Source organism: Pelophylax lessonae, assembly GCF_965119305.1.
Source record: "Pelophylax lessonae genome assembly, chromosome: 2".
NCBI lineage: Eukaryota > Metazoa > Chordata > Amphibia > Anura > Ranidae > Pelophylax > Pelophylax lessonae.
In genome coordinates, this window is record NC_138769.1 from 193,033,220 (window position 1) to 193,046,013 (window position 12,794).

Genomic DNA, 12,794 nt, shown 5'->3' on the forward strand with positions numbered 1-12,794 from the left:
TGTAAAGGCACATGGGTCATTTAACTTTTTTATTTATTTAATTACATTTTATTATTTCTCATAGATTTTTACATTTTGCTTACCTTTATTACTATCACAAGGAGGCTTGTACTATGATAGTGCACTGACAGTGGCAGATTCGGTTTATGAAGTTTTCAGGTGCCTGATAGACCTCTGATGCCTTCTATGCACATGGAATCCCTAATCTACATATTACCTAGCCCCTACTGTTGAGTTCAGAGTTGAGCAAATTTAGGTTCTTAAAATGCAAAAAGAGATTGGTAATTGGGAGTTTACTCATCTCCTCCCACTGTCCATTCTAAATGCCCCTGCAGTGGTCCTAGGCTCATGAAATGCATCAGTTGTGTCCTCAAAGTCAGAACAGAAAATGACTAAATTCTTTGCAAATAAGGAAAAAAAAAACAGTAGGCAGTATAATAACTTTCACCACTGTAAAATAAAATGTAAGTATAAAAGGTGCGCTGCTATAGTAGGGTGAGTAACACCAACAAAAAAGAAACCTTGATATGCAAAAAAGTGTGAATTGCTGCTCCCACCAGGTTTAAGTCCTCATAAACGTGAAAAAAAAATATATGTTGTTAGTGTAAGTCTATTAGTTTTTTTTTTCACAATGTTTCACTGTGTGTTCCAGGATGTCATTAAGGTGCAAATCAAGTTCTGAGATTTACGTCTTTAGCTAAATTATTATGATTGATATGTGTAACTTTTTATTATTCCAATGAATAGCGCACCACTAATACACTTACACTAAAAAACTTTCAACGTTGGTGCTGATGGTGGGGGGTTAGACCTTCTGCTAGCTATTTATTTCTGTTGGCAAGATTTCCTACTTTCCAGTACACAAACAGCAGTAAAAACTGACACATTTTCTAACTTTTTTTCTGCTCTATTCATAATAACATATAAAATGAAATAAGTCTTACATTAAGTAGTAAGGTTACAGGAACACCACAACAGCCAAGCAGCTATAAAGTTCAGAAGTACATGGAGCATATTTTTAAAGATTTTTTTTTTCAGAAAAGGTTGCCAAAGTGCATATCACAGGGTGGTTTACGAAAGGAGCATGTTTATATGTATTTTTACTTTTCAAACTAAGTGTTTAACCATAGTGAATAAAGTGAAGCAAAGTTAAAATTCACTTTGTAAAGAATACCCAATTATGTGTAAGTTAAATAAATAATTAGATTTTTGTTTGCCTAGGATTGGATGATTAAAACCAGCACAACTTCAATAAATTCACTATGGTAAGTGAATTTTCTCTTTGCAAAGTGAATTTTCTCTTTACTTTGTTTCATCTTGCTCACTATGTTAAGTGAGCGTGCTCTTCTCCTGTAGTCTAGCTCTTTGCAAGTTTTTTTTAAGAATACTTGTCTTTGCTGGAATTCTTTTTTTTTTTTTTTCCACCTTCTTAAGTGTACACAAGTTTAATCTGCTCAGCTAGTCGATAAATAACACTATCTCATTACAGTTTTACAGGTATTAAAGCAAAATAAAATTAGGTGGTTTCAAGTATGTTTGTTTGCTCTTTGTTTTCTTAGAAGATCATGCAACACTCATAATTATTTGTGTCATTAAATTGTTATTCTATTTGAGTTGTTCTGCTTGATATCTTAATTATACTTTCAATGTCAGTTCATTCTGAAAGCTCTCATCTGGATTGACTGGGTCAGGCTGGTGTTAATTGTAATAATTTGATTCCTTTCTGCCCTTCTTTTCACCCAAGGTGAACACGTCTTTGTAGAATTACCTTTAGTTGGAATAAATAGATGTTTACAGGACCGTGTGGTTTTTGTAGCTTGCTGAAGAAAAACAAAATCTGTATATAAGGCTTTTTTTTTTTTTAAAGAAACCTGCATAAAACTATGTTATACAATTGTAAGACCTGTTAACTATAGACAGATGCATTCATGTACAAAAAGGAAGAAAATCTGAAAAGTTGTGAAAATAATTCTAACATTTATATTAATTGAATTCAAAGGACTGGGATGAAACTGACAACATAAAGGCAATTAAAACGTAAGTCCAAACAGATAACAAAAAACACTAATGTAGTCTTGTGTTTCTAAAAATAAATAAATATAGAAATATACTGTAGGTTTTAATTGATCCACTTAAGTACCTGTTTTATTTATCATTATCTGACTGGAAGAGGAAGGGTTGCATACGTAGCCAGTTTGACTTCTCTACAGTGCATGTGTGGTGACACTAGTCACATTGACAGGAGGAGACTGAGAGTAAAAAATAAAAAAATAATGACCTCATCAGTGGGCTACTCCAGCATCATCCAATCAGCAGGCTAAAAGTGTGCTCCTGATTAAAGTATACTGCTGCTGTGATCGAGGTTATAGAGCTGGCTGGATCATAAAATTGGCTGCGTAGATCTACAAATCCTTTGGTATATAAAACAATAATTTTTATTTAAACTGTGAATTTATCCACTAGGCTGAAGTTTAGCTTTAAGAGATATCAAAACCCAATAACAATAAATGTAATGTAAAATATTGCAGCTTGCAAGTCCATAGATGTGGTGGTTGCATTAATTTTTTTTTTGTCTGACTACAATTTTTTTGCAATTACTGAAAAATACCTGCTGATTGAGCTAAAATTCCAGTGTCCTTGTTATTTCCTGTAATTTAAAGTGATAAGTCAAGCAATGTTATCAGCTTTCCCATATATCCTCAGTAGTGTTGAGCGAACACGGACTGTATTATTCGTGTTCGTACCGAATAATTGGATTTTTGTTACCCGAACACGGACCCGAAAACTTTACTGTATGTTCGGGTTTAAAATCCGTGTTCGGTCATTTTATTTCCTGTTTTGTATGTAATGGCACGCTTTTAATGGCGGGCTTTCAACAGCCAATCAACAAGCGTTTAACTGGTGTGCCTTAAGCCATCCCAGCCATGCCTACTAATGTATTAGTAGCTGTGATTGGCCATCTGAAGCATGTGACCATGTTTTTATAAGTTCGAGAGCCCCAGCGTGCTGCGTCATTCTGCTGTAGTTTAGGGACAGAGCACACATCATACGTGCTGGCTGCCTATTAGAGAAAGACAGTGATTCTGTGAAAAATTTTCTCCGAAAAGAATGCAGGGTCAGGTCGAAGTGCAGGCAGGGAGAGTTATTAGAACATATTAGGGACAGGCTGGAGAATAGGCAGGGTCAGTGTTCTACATCGATTTTGCTGTGTGGGGGTTGGTGCAGTGAACACAATCTTTTTGCCCTCAGTTAAGCCCACTGAGGAGGAGGAGGGAGAAAAAAAATCGATTTTTATCAGTCAGTTGTGTGCAGCGTTTTTGCTTCAGTGCTGACTGTGATAAGACACTGCTGTGTTCACATGTGCTATTGAGTGATTTTAAATTTTATACACTTTTTTCTATTCCACTATTCAATATACACCCTTTTGGGTTAAAAAAATTAAATTGTGGCATAGTCTGTGCTAATCTATTTAAAAATTACAAACTTAAAGGGGAATTTTCTTTTTTTTCCCCTTCATAGCCTGCAGCAGAGCTGACTGACATAAGACACTGCTGTGTTCACATGTGCTATTGAGTGATTTTCAATTTTATACACTTTTTTCTATTCCACTTTTCAATATACACCCTTTTGGTTTAAAAAAATTAAATTGTGGCATAGTCTGTACTAATCTATTTAAAAATTACAAACTTAAAGGGGAATTTTCTTTTTTTTTCCCTTCATAGCCTGCAGCAGAGCTGACTGACATAAGACACTGCTTTGTTCACATGTGCTATTGAGTGATTTTCAATTTTATACACTTTTTTCTATTCCACTATTCAATATACACCCTTTTGGGTTAAAAAAAAAATAAAATTGTGGCATAGTCTGTACTAATCTATTTAAAAATTACAATACTTAAAGGAGAATTTTCTTTTTTTTTCCCTTCATAGCCTGCAGCAGAGCTGACTGACATAAGACACTGCTGTGTTCACATGTGCTATTGAGTGATTTTAAATTTTATACACTTTTTTCTATTCCACTATTCAATATACACCCTTTTGGGTTAAAAAAATTAAATTGTGGCATAGTCTGTACTAATCTATTTAAAAATTACAAACTTAAAGGGGAATTTTCTTTTTTTTTCCCCTTCATAGCCTGCAGCGGAGCTGACTGACATAAGACACTGCTGTGTTCACATGTGCTATTGAGTGATTTTCAATTTTATACACTTTTTTCTATTCCACTATTCAATATACACCCTTTTGGGTTAAAAAAATTAAATTGTGGCATAGTCTGTACTAATCTATTTAAAAATTACAAACTTAAAGGGGAATTTTCTTTTTTTTTCCCCTTCATAGCCTGCAGCAGAGCTGACTGACATAAGACACTGCTGTGTTCACATGTGCTATTGAGTGATTTTCAATTTTATACACTTTTTTCTATTCCACTATTCAATATACACCCTTTTGGGTTAAAAAAATAAAATTGTGGCATAGTCTGTACTAATCTATTTAAAAATTACAATACTTAAAGGGGAATTTTCTTTTTTTTCCCCTTCATAGCCTGCAGCAGAGCTGACTGACATAAGACACTGCTGTGTTCACATGTGCTATTGAAAAATCACCAATTTTATATCATATTTTCTATTCCGCTATTCAATCTACGCCCTTGGGGTAAAAAGAATTAAATTGCAGGATAGTCTGTATCGGTACGTGTGAGATACACCTTTCCAATTTTTGGGGCGCATCTTACAACGCCGAGGATTGCAGGGTGTTTCAGTTTGCCTCCTGCCTGTTCCGAACTCCTCCTACTCCTCATCCTGCCTTTGGGGTACAAAAAATAGTAATCAGGGCCTAGTCTGGGTCTGTACGTGTGAGATAGATACACCTTTTGATATCATATTTTCTATTCCGCTATTCAATCTACACTCTTGGGGTAAAAATAATTAAATTGCGGCATAGTCTGTATCGGTACGTGTGAGAAACACCTTTCCAATTTTTTGGGCGCATCTTACACCGCCGAGGATTGCAGGGTGCTTCAGTTTGCCTCCTGTTCCGAACTCCTCCTACTCCCCATCCTCATCCTGCCTTTAGGGTACAAAAAATTGTAATCGGGCCTAGTCTGTGTTTGTACGTGTGAGATACACCATTTTATAAAAAAATTTCTATTCCGCTATTCAATCTACACCCTTTGGGGTAAAAAATAAATAAATTGCGTCATAGTCTGTATCGGTACGTGTGAGATACACCTTCCAATCTTTTGGGGCGCATCTTCCACCGCCAAGGATTGCAGGGTGCTTCAGTTTGCCTCCTGTTCCGAACTCCTCCTACTCCTCATCCTCATCCTGCCTTTAGGGTACAAAAAATTGTAATCGGGGCCTAGTCTGTGTTTGTACGTGTGAGATACACCGTTTTATAAAATTTTTTCTATTCCGCTATTCAATCTACACCCTTTGGGGTAAAAAGAATTAAATTGCGGCATAGTCTGTATCGGTACGTGTGAGATACACCTTCCAATCTTTTGGGGCGCATCTTCCACCACCGAGGATTGCAGGGCGCTTCAGTTTGCCTCCTGTTCCGAACTCCTCCTACTCCTCATCCTCATCCTGCCTTTAGGGTACAAAAAATTGTAATCCGGGCCTAGTCTGTGTTTGTACGCGTGAGATACACCGTTTTATAAAATGTTTTCTATTCCGCTATTCAATCTACACCCTTTGGGGTAAAAATAATTAAATTGCGGCATAGTCTGTATCGGTACGTGTGAGATACACCTTCCAATCTTTTGAGGCGCATCTTCCACCGCCGAGGATTGCAGGGTGCTTCAGTTTGCCTCCTGTTCCGAACTCCTCCTATTCCCCATCCTCATCCTGCGCATCTTCCACCACCGAGGATTGCAGAATAGAGATGGATACCGACCTTACCCAGCCATTGTTATATTTTTGATCTTTCTCACTGTTTTGGGGTTTACCCTCATTTAAAATGACTGAAAAAAAGCAGTGTTGGCTATCTCGTCCTCCTCCACCGCCGCTTCCACCTACCCCGCCACATCCACCACCACCTCAACCTCCCTCCTACTCCATATGGGCCTCGTCCTTCACAAATGAAGAATTTTTTTTTATTTTTCTGTTTTTTTTTGTTGTTTTAAGTTATTTCCCTATCCACATTTGTTTGCAGAGCACTTGCCATGCTCTTAACTACGTTTTGCTGCCATTTGCAGCACTCTAGCCCTTTCCATTGGTGTTTTAGAGCCATTTTAGTGCCTGAAAGTTCGGGTCCCCATTGACTTCAATGGGGTTCGGTGTCCGGGTAAAGTTCGGAAAAAGTCCGGGACACGGACCCGGGCCTTTTTTTCAAGTTCGGCCGAACCCGCCGAACACGGACATCCAGGTGTCCGCTCAACTCTAATCCTCAGTTAACTTCAAAACATGTTCTTCATATGTAATGGAGATGAAGAAATGAGTTCTTGCCATCCTAAAACCTTCCGGAATGTGTGACGTTGGTATGGCTTCATGGGGTGGGTGAGGTATGGCAAAAAATAAGAATAGTATCTAAATGTATAATGGGTGGAAGAAAACAATAACAAGTTATGGGGGGTCCACTTTAAAACCACTTGCCGACTGCCGCACGACTATATACTGCGACAGTCAGCCTCTCCTGGGCAAAGTGACGTATGGGCACATCACTCGCCCACGAGCCTGTAGGGGACGAGCGCGCGCCTCCAGTGGTGCGCTCCCGCCCCCGCTCGTTCCCTGCCATTTTTTGCGGGCCTGCGACATTGAGGCGGAAAGATCGGACCCCTAACTGACATTGTTGACACTTGTGACATTACTACAGTAATCAGTGCTAAAAATATGCACTGTTACTGTAATAATGACACTGGCAGGGAAGGGGTTAACCCTATGGGAGATCAATGGGTTAAATGTGAGCCTAGGGGAGTGATTCTAACTGTGGGGGGGCATGGCTTGTGAAATGACCATAGAGACATTTGATTCTATATAGAAGGATCACATGAGCTCTGTGATCATTCCAGGGAGAAGAACGGTCGGCTGTGTTTACAACAGCCAACCGTCTTTCTCTCTCAGTGGGGAGTGATCGCGGTTGTCAGGCCACAATCAGGGCCGTCTGACCCGTGCATCAGCTTCCCCTCTCGCCCCCTAGCTTCCCGCGTGCGACTGATGTAGGTCTACGTCGGTTTGCGCAGGAGAGCCACCCTGCTGCAGTAAAATTGAGGTGGGTGGTCGGGAAGTGCTTAATAATGAGGATTGGGAAAGAGTAATGACAAACACTCGTAAAGATGGGACACCCACCCAACTTCACAAATGTTCACCCATACATTCGCACCTACGCTGGAGATGTGGTTCAGATGCTGGATCGTTGCTACACATTTGGTGGTCCTGCCCCAAATTGCAACCATTTTGGAAGGAAGTTCATGAAACTATTAAAAATATTACTACACACACACTTGACTTCACCCCTTCACAATATTGTCTGCACCACTCGTCCCTTCCAAAAGCTTCATACCATAAGTCTTTAGCCCTAAACCTTGTAAATGCCGCAAGACATTGCATCCCCCTGAAATGGAGGATCTCTACACCACCAGCACTCACAGACTGGTACTGTCACGTATGCAATGGCAGACACAGAGGAACTGATAAGCATAGCAAAATACAACCCTTCCAAATTCACCCGAACCTGAGCCTGTTGGTACCACTTTCAAAAATCCTTAACCTTACAATCTTAACTTTACTGTGAGATCCTAATTGACTGTTATTTTCTTCTGAACCTGATACCTGTGAGAGGGAGAACCTCTACACTTATCCTTCTGTCAAATGTCCCTAACTCCAATCAATATAGTTGATATCACCTCCCCTGCACTTTAGAAGTGACACCTGATCAATATTATCGATGCTCATAAATATCAGATATTGCCCCACTTCCCCTTAATCTTTTAAAGCTTACAACAACCTTCTTTAACCTACCCCTCCTTATTCTCAAGTATCTTCTCTTACCACCCCATCTTCCCCTTTTATCCTCCTTTTGGGCTCCTCAGCCTTATATTACCCTTCTTTTTTTTTTTCTTTTTTTTTTTTTATTTAAAATTTTTTCACATAACACATGAAATTTAACAACGTGTATAGCAACAATATACTTATACTCTAAACAAGAGGATACCCTCAGCATCAGAGAGCTGTGGGCGGGGAGGGTGTGGGGTGGGAAAAAGGGAAAGGGGGGGAAACGCCTCAGTGGCTCCAGAGGCTGGAAGGTGAACATGAGATCAAGGGAGGAGATTTGGGCGGGACTCGAAAATTGAAACTATTATGAGCCATAGTGGGGTCAGTCCGAGGGAAAGTATATGTGATGTAACTGTCCCATTTCTCGAAGAAAGTGGAGAAGGGGCTGAGAAGTCCGTGTTGGTACAGTCTATGGTGAAAAGTGTGGAGAGCTCTGATCTAACCCGAGTGAGCGATGGGGGGGATTTGGAGGTCCAGTTGCTTAGGATAGTTCTCCTGGCGATTAGTAGACAGGACAGGATTCACATTCGAGGTGGCTTCACTAGTGAAATAGACCATTTTTGAAGGCGTTTGTCCCAATAGCCGAACAGGAGTAGCAAAGGGTCCTTGGGTAGGCTGATCTTTGTCACTTCCCTTATGAATGACAGGACTTGATCCCAGAAAATGGTTATGCCGGGACAGGACCAAAACTTGTGGTGTAGTGAGGGCCTTTCTGCCGCACATAAAGGGCATTTGTGAGCATCCGGGATAGTTTTATCCGAGAGAAAAGGGATATGTGCATGGTGGAAGATCTTTAGTTGGGTCTCTTTCCATATTGAGTTAGGCGTGAGAGCAAGAGTGGTTTTGAGACCTTGGATCATGTTGGGTAGGGTGTCAGCGCCTGGAAAGTCCTTTAGCCAATTAGAGGCAGTTGAGGTGAACAGTGCCGGCGGGTTTGCTTCAAAAGGGGCTTGTAGATCGAAGAAATGGTAAAGGTGCTAGAATCCAGCAGGGAGTCTATTAGGGATGTTTTGAAGCGAGTATCTGGCTTCCCACTTGCTGAAGAAAGGTAATGGAGGCATTGCGCCCAGTAGAAAGTGTCCTTGTCCTGTAGATCGTATTTATCCTTAATGACATGGAAGGGATGGGGGGTACCAGAGCTTGTATCACACAGGTGTCCAAAGGTCAATAAACCCTTCCTCTCCCAATGGTGAAACACGGACTGGGTTAGGCCTGGAGTGAAGGTAGGATTACCCCGGATTGGAAGGAATTTGGAGAAATGCAGTGGCAGTTTCAACAGTTTGCGTATCTCCCTCCATGCTATTGCAGTGTCTCTTAGAAGTAGATTGTGGCGAAGTTCCGGACAAAGTGTCGCCCATCTAGTATGCAAAAGAGCAGTTAGGGAGAGTGGACTGGCCATCTGAGACTCCAGCTCGTAGTTGGAATATTGTGAAGTCTGGGATACCCAGTCCAAAGCTGCCCTGAGCAAACAAGACAGGTTATACATTCTCAGATTAGGTAGATTGATACCCGCGTCGCTTCTGGAGAGATGCAGTTTTTTATAAAAAATTCTTGGTCTCTTTCCCCGCCACAGGAAACGAGAGAAGGCCTTTTGCAGGATTTGTGCATCCTTATGTCTGATCAGTAAGGGAAGAGTTTGAAGGAGATAAAGGAGGCGGGCAAAGCTGACCATCTTAATGAGGTGGCATCTCCCCAATAGCGACAGCGGCAGTTCCATCCAATTATCCAGTTCCTTCGTTATTTTGGAGAATAGGGGGGGGGGTAGTTTAGTGTATAAATTGATGCCGGGGTGCGCCCTATTTTAATACCCAGGTATGTGATGTGTTTAGATGCTATCATGAACGGGGATTCCCTTTCCCATGGGCGGGGGGGACCTACTCCTAATGGGAGTATTTCACTTTTGGAGTAATTTATCTTGAGACCCGAGCACTGTTTGAATTTGTCGAATGCGGAAACTATCACAGGGATATCGGCCGAGGGGTTTGAGGTGAACAGTAGAACATCGTCCGCGAAAAGGGATAGGCACAGCTCCTGAGAGCCTATTTGTATTCCGTGGAGAGGGGCTTTAGTTAGTAGATATCGGGAGAGGGGTTCGAGCGCGAGATTGAATAAGAGCGGCGAGAGGGGGCAGCCTTGTCTGGTGCCTTTGTACAGTCTAAAGTCGTCCGTGAGGGCACCCCCTACACACAATCTGACTGAAGGCGAGAGATACATCGAGGTAATAAGGTTAACGAAGGGTCCGCGAAAGCCCATGCTGTCCAAGACACGACTCAGCCATTGGAAGTTGACATTGTCAAATGCCTTTTCGACATCAAGAGTTACAATGGCCATGTCTCGGTCTGGATGTATACGGGCTTGGTCCAGTGCAACCAGGACTTTCCTTATATTAACAGTGGCCGAGCGACCCTTGGTGAACCCTGATTGCGCCGGATGTATCAGATGGGGCATAATGTTGGCTAGGCGGGAAGCTGCAATTTTCGAGAGGATCTTGACGTCAAGGTTTAACAAGGATATAGGTCGGTAGGAGCCCGGCTCCAGTGGATCTTTCTTTTTTTTGCCAGGAGCTTAATGATGGCTTGGTTGACCGTCGGAAGATAGGGTCCGCCGTTCCAGATAGAGGAGTAAACATCGACTAGAGTCGAAATTATAACTAGGGGAGGCTGCCTTGTAAAACTCTCCAGATAGACCATCGGGGCCCGGTGACTTATTGGCTGCAAGGTGTTTTATCGTCGACGCAATCTCGTCCGCCGTGATCGGGGCATTCAATGATTCTAAGTGGTCTCCGGAGATTTTGGGAAGTTCGGCACCAGACAGGAAGAAATCAGCCACTGAGCTGTCCATGTCCTCGGGGGCGTACAACGAGGCGTAAAAATCGCACATGATCCCTTGCACCCCTCGCGGGGTAGAGTCTACCACTCCCGATTTGTTCCGTAGTGAGCCAATGTGGGTGGTGGACATAGGGCCCTTGCACAACCTGGCCAGCAATTTACCGGCCTTGTTACCAAAGCGGTGTAGTGTTGCCGCGAGGTGCGCCTTATGAATCAGTTCTACCCTGTCAGCCCAAGTGTCAAATTCCTGCTTGGCCTCCAGCCATGTTGTGCGTGCCGTGGGGGTATCAGCCTGTACTAATGCCCGCTGGGCGATCGTCAACCGTTCGCTGGCCGTTTTGTATCCGCTATTTGTGTGACGCTTGAAAGCCGCCGCATAGGAAATGATACGGCCTCTCAGAAAGGCTTTCCCCGCCTCCCAAAAGAGGAGAGGGGAGCTGCTGTGTTGCAAATTCGTCGCCGAGTACTCTTCCCACGCTCGATGTAGGTATGAGGTAAAATCCAAGTTGTTTTTAAGGTAGGAGGGGAATCTCCAGAAAAGAGGGGTCGGGGAGGATTCCGATAGCGTTAGGGTTACGGAAACTGGGGAGTGATCTGAGATCGCTATATCATGTATGGTGGCGTCACGCAGGAGGGGGAGGAGGGAGTCGGTGCAAAACAGGTAGTCGATTCTAGTAAATAGTTTGTGGGGGTGGGAGTAGAAGAAATATTCCCGATCCGTGGGGTGGGAATGTCGCCAAACGTCCGTCGTGGAGAGTGATTCCATTACCGACACCAGCGGAGTGGGGCCGTCTCGTGGGGCGGTATATGGTCCCTGGCGAGGCAATGATTTGTCTAGAACAGGGTCCATTACCACGTTGAAGTCACCGCCAGCAATACGGGGAACATTGGGAAGGGTAAGAAGCCGAGCCGCAATTGTGGCATGGAAGGAACGATCCAAAACATTAGGGGCGTATATATTGGATATGACTAATTCAGTGTTAAAAAGCCGTATATGCGTAGATACATACCGCCCCTCATTGTCCAATTCCGTGGAAAGGATTTCCACCGGGAGGCGTTTGTGGAATAATATCAGCACTCCGGCTTTGCGGCCGGAGGCGGGTGATCCTACGACCTTGCCCACCCAGAGTTTCTCCATGCGCTTCATATCTTCCGCTAGCAAATGCGATTCCTGGATGAGAGCGATGTCTGCCTTAAGCTGTTTAAGGTGGCGTAAGACTTTCATCCTCTTAGCCGGGGATCGAAGGCCCTTTACGTTCCAAGTAACTATAGGCATGGGAATGGATAGAAGGATTTAAGACCAGAAGCACACACATATGACCCAGCTATACCCGGGGAAAGAATGATGGGGGTGAACCAAAGTGGAATTGCTGACCCTCAGACAATCTCGTATCCATGGGCTCACAGGTTGAATGTAAAAGCACACCTTCATAGGGGATGGGGTAAGGATGGAATGGGTGGGAAAATGGGATGGAACCGCGAATAAACATATAATGTAACATGGCAGATCAATAGTACATACAGTGAGAACCTCTCTTTTTTCCGCATGTGTACAGCACGGAGCCCAGCCCACCAAGCGTGCCCCTCAAGTCGAGCAGGGATGTCCAGACCCACTGAATGGTCCAAGCGGTCAAAGTAGCCCGGGTTCCCAGCCCGATCTTGGTACAATGGGCAACCGGGGTGTACAGAGCGGAAATAGAGCGTAAGCACATAGTGGTAAAAGAAATGTCGCACAGAATCATATACCTAGGCAGTGATGCAGACAGAATTAACATTCCGAAAACAGTATAAACGTCAAACCTGAGAGAATGGCGGGGGGCACCATGAGTCCTCTAGGCACACGGCCTAGTGGGAACAGTCCCAGGTGGAAGCCCAGAAGCACAAATCACAGACAACCGTGAGGGGGTCCTTTCAGCGCGGAACGTTCGGGCGACCAGAGCTGACCACGTCGGCATATCTTTGGCATTTGGGAGATT